We start from the raw sequence: 4,890 nt of genomic DNA, 5'->3' as shown, positions 1-4,890 counted from the left end.
GAAGGCTCGATATGCAACACGCACCCAGACAGGTGCACTGTGATCAATCCCGCCTCACCGACTGGTTGCCGTGTGTGTGTTTGCAGAGCATCATTAGTAAACAACTCTGGTTCATCTTTTACCAAACGATGCAAGGCTCTGTCTTTTTAAAGCAATCCAACAGTTGAAGTGCATATTGATTGCACCGAGAGGGAGTTTTGGAAAGCTTGAGTACATTAGACCAGGGACCAATTCATTCTCTCTAATTGATTTGGATCGGCACCTTTTAATGCCCAGCTTCCTCTTCAGCTTCCTCTCCAGCTTCCTCTCCAGCTTCCTCTCCAGCTTCCTCTTCAGCTTCCTCTCCAGCTTCCTCTCTAGCTTCCTCTCCAGCTTCCTCCCCAGCTTCCTCTCCAGCTTCCTCCCCAGCTTCCTCTCCAGCTTCCTCTTCAGCTTCCTCTCCAGCTTCCTCTCCAGCTTCCTCTCCAGCTTCCCCTCCAGCTTCCTCTTCAGCTTCCTCTCCAGCTTCCTCTTCAGCTTCCTCTTCATCCACTAATGAGAGCAGCAAAGAAAATACAAAGTTTGTCTCGCAGGAGACGAAGTGTGTCGGCTTTGTGGGACTCAAAGTCGATTATCCCACCTTGTGTCTGACAGATATTGCACCTTCTCTTAATGATAATACAATAGCATTGTATGAATGAAGTAACGTGGTCATCATCCTGCAACAATGTGGTCATAGTGTGTGTGGAACACTTAATCAAATTATTATGAATACAAATCAAAACCACAAGAGACACAAACACCGACTAGCAGTTTTAATCTAAATATATACAAAATATTTGCATACAAGGTGTAATCTGTCCATATCACTTTGAAACGGTGACAATCAATATAACAAATGTGATTAGTGCAGGTTTGTGAATATACTAAAAGTAATGTCTTGATTCATCTTCAGAGGAATTAGACTCTTAGACTCATTTCACTAACCAGCTCAATAAACGATGTCGTCCGTTGGATATTTTTCCACCATCATTTTCTGGCGTAACATTGTCAGAACACTCAAATACAAAAGAGTCTCAACAGAGTCGAATCGAGGGAAGACAGAAGGTGGAAGCAGCTCCTTAATCTGTGGAGAGGAAGCCGCTCGACTCATCTGCAGGAAATGAAAAACAAAGGAACATTTCCCCCAAAATTAGTGTTTTTCAAATGCTCTCGAAAGCTTCACCTTCTAAACTGGCCACTTATAAATGGATCAACAATATCGGTTTAAATATATATTAAGAGGTCTAAAATCAAAATGAAAGCAGTGCATTAAAAGTGATTACTTATGAATTATTTTGTTTTTATTAATACTTATTAATACTTGTTGTTGATGAGGACTTTGAGGCTATTTTTGGTAATAATAATAGAGTAATTAATATTGGTTTAATACTGCAAGTGAGTGAGTCTAGAAAAATATCTAAAGAGCAATTTAATTAAAGTTGTAAAGACGAGCGAAAGCAGAAACTTGGCGTCCGTCTTCCTCCCGTCTTCCTCCCGTCTTCCTCCCGTCTTCTCTCCCGTCTTCTCTCCCGTCTTCTCTCCCGTCTTCCTCCCGTCTTCCTCCCGTCTTCCTCCCGTCTTCTCTCCCGTCTTCTCTCCCGTCTTCTCTCGCGTGGCCTCCCGTCTTCCTCCCGTCTTCTCTCCCGTCTTCTCTCCCGTCTTCTCTCGCGTGGCCTCCCGTCTTCTCTCCCGTCTTCTCTCCCGTCTTCCTCCCGTCTTCCTCCCGTCTTCTCTTGCGTCTTCCTCCCGTCTTCCTCCCGTCTTCTCTCCCGTCTTCCTCCCGTCTTCCTCCCGTCTTCTCTCCCGTCTTCTCTCCCGTCTTCCTCCCGTCTTCCTCCCGTCTTCCTCCCGTCTTCTCTCCCGTCTTCTCTCCCGTCTTCTCTCGCGTGGCCTCCCGTCTTCCTCCCGTCTTCTCTCCCGTCTTCTCTCCCGTCTTCTCTCGCGTGGCCTCCCGTCTTCTCTCCCGTCTTCTCTCCCGTCTTCCTCCCGTCTTCCTCCCGTCTTCTCTTGCGTCTTCCTCCCGTCTTCTCTCCCGTCTTCTCTCCCGTCTTCTCTCGCGTGGCCACCCGTCTTCTCTCCCGTCTTCTCTCCCGTCTTCCTCCCGTCTTCTCTCCCGTCTTCCTCCCGTCTTCCTCCCGTCTTCTCTCCCGTCTTCCTCCCGTCTTCCTCCCGTCTTCTCTCCCGTCTTCTCTCCCGTCTTCTCTCCCGTCTTCCTCTCGTCTTCTCTCCCGTCTTCTCTCCCGTCTTCTCTCCCGTCTTCCTCGCGTCTTCCTCCCGTCTTCCTCCCGTCTTCCTCCCGTCTTCTCTCCCGTCTTCTCTCCCGTCTTCTCTCCCGTCTTCCTCCCGTCTTCCTCCCGTCTTCCTCCCGTCTTCTCTCCCGTCTTCCTCCCGTCTTCCTCCCGTCTTCTCTCCCGTCTTCTCTCCCGTCTTCTCTCCCGTCTTCTCTTGCGTCTTCCTCCCGTCTTCCTCCCGTCTTCTCTCCCGTCTTCTCTCCCGTCTTCTCTCCCGTCTTCCTCGCGTCTTCCTCCCGTCTTCCTCCCGTCTTCTCTCGCGTGGCCTTCCGTCTTCGTCCCGTCTTCCTCCCGTCTTCTCTCGCGTGGCCTTCCGTCTTCGTCCCGTCTTCCTCCCGTCTTCTCTCCCGTCTTCTCTCCCGTCTTCTCTCCCGTCTTCCTCGCGTCTTCCTCCCGTCTTCCTCCCGTCTTCTCTCGCGTGGCGTCCCGTCTTCCTCCCGTCTTCCTCCCGTCTTCTCTCCCGTCTTCTCTCCCGTCTTCTCTCCCGTCTTCTCTCCCGTCTTCGTCCCGTCTTCGTCCCGTCTTCCTCCCGTCTTCTCTCCCGTCTTCTCTCCCGTCTTCTCTCCCGTCTTCCTCGCGTCTTCCTCCCGTCTTCTCTCGCGTGGCCTTCCGTCTTCGTCCCGTCTTCCTCCCGTCTTCTCTCCCGTCTTCTCTCCCGTCTTCTCTCCCGTCTTCCTCGCGTCTTCCTCCCGTCTTCCTCCCGTCTTCCTCCCGTCTTCTCTCGCGTGGCGTCCCATCTTCCTCCCGTCTTCCTCCCGTCTTCTCTCCCGTCTTCTCTCCCGTCTTCTCTCCCGTCTTCGTCCCGTCTTCGTCCCATCTTCCTCCCGTCTTCCTCCCGTCTTCCTCCCGTCTTCCTCCCGTCTTCCTCCCGTCTTCCTCCCGTCTTCTCTCCCGTCTTCTCTCCCGTCTTCCTCCCGTCTTCCTCCCGTCTTCCTCCCGTCTTCTCTCCCGTCTTCTCTCCCGTCTTCTCTCCCGTCTTCTCTCCCGTCTTCTCTCCCGTCTTCCTCCCGTCTTCCTCCCGTCTTCCTCCCGTCTTCTCTCCCGTCTTCTCTCCCGTCTTCTCTCCCGTCTTCGTCCCGTCTTCTCTCCCGTCTTCTCTCCCGTCTTTGTCCCGTCTTCGTCCCGTCTTCCTCCCGTCTTCGTCCCGTCTTCCTCCCGTCTTCTCTCGCGTGGCCTTCCGTCTTCGTCCCGTCTTCCTCCCGTCTTCGTCCCGTCTTCTCTCCCGTCTTCCTCCCGTCTTCTCTCCCGTCTTCTCTCCCGTCTTCCTCCCGTCTTCTCTCGCGTGGCCTTCCGTCTTCGTCCCGTCTTCCTCCCGTCTTATCTCCCGTCTTCTCTCCCGTCTTCTCTCCCGTCTTCCTCCCGTCTTCTCTCGCGTGGCCTCCCGTCTTCGTCCCGTCTTCCTCCCGTCTTCCTCCCGTCTTCTCTCCCGTCTTCCTCCCGTCTTCCTCCCGTCTTCTCTTGCGTCTTCCTCCCGTCTTCTCTCCCGTCTTCCTCCCGTCTTCCTCCCGTCTTCTCTTGCGTCTTCTCTCCCGTCTTCTCTCCCGTCTTCTCTCCCGTCTTCCTCCCGTCTTCCTCCCGTCTTCCTCCCGTCTTCTCTCCCGTCTTCCTCGCGTCTTCCTCCCGTCTTCCTCCCGTCTTCCTCCCGTCTTCTCTCCCGTCTTCTCTCCCGTCTTCCTCGCGTCTTCCTCCCGTCTTTCTCCCGTCTTCTCTCCCGTCTTCTCTCCCGTCTTCTCTCCCGTCTTCCTCGCGTCTTCCTCCCGTCTTTCTCCCGTCTTCCTCCCGTCTTCTCTCGCGTGGCCTTCCGTCTTCGTCCCGTCTTCTCTCCCGTCTTCGTCCCGTCTTCCTCCCGTCTTCCTCCCGTCTTCTCTCGCGTGGCCTTCCGTCTTCGTCCCGTCTTCCTCCCATCTTCTCTCCCGTCTTCGTCCCGTCTTCCTCCCGTCTTCCTCTGTCTTCTCTCCCGTCTTCCTCCCGTCTTCCTCCCGTCTGCTCACTGAATACTACAAACCCTACAGGGTGGGAGAGGTTCTGCTCCTCGTCTTCATCGAATGGCCTTTGACCCTCCGTTACCTTGGCTCACCTTGGCTCCGCCCACGACGACGTGACCCTGTGCAGGCTTTACTCACGGCAGTTAGATCCTTTGAATGATTAATGTGTGATAATGCACCTTTTGGTCCTGCAGTAATTGGATTTCATGGTTGAGGATTTGTTTGATTTAGAGCCTATTACTTTCACAACGTTGGCTCTCATCCCTCCACGTTGGATTATGTCCAGAATAGATTGTTCTTATTGCGTTGATACTTTGATGAAAGCCATATCAATGTGTTGTTGTCAGCAGAATAGCCCAACATGATTCATTTAAATAGAAGGACAACTATCACTACTTGAGCTGGAGTATGTAGTGAGTTGTGTACGTAGTGAACAGTGTACTCAGTATAGTAGACGGTTGGGGGGGTACAGGTTCAACCCTTCACATGTCAGGGCCACGTGAAGCGTGATAGACCTGTGAATGGCTAAAAACTCTCATGTATATTTCATATATCGGACTGCGTACAAGCATACGCACACACACGAGAACAAA

The sequence above is a fragment of the Cyclopterus lumpus genome, chromosome 5 (genome assembly GCF_009769545.1).
Source record: "Cyclopterus lumpus isolate fCycLum1 chromosome 5, fCycLum1.pri, whole genome shotgun sequence".
Lineage (NCBI taxonomy): Eukaryota > Metazoa > Chordata > Actinopteri > Perciformes > Cyclopteridae > Cyclopterus > Cyclopterus lumpus.
This window is presented reverse-complemented; position numbering follows the sequence as displayed.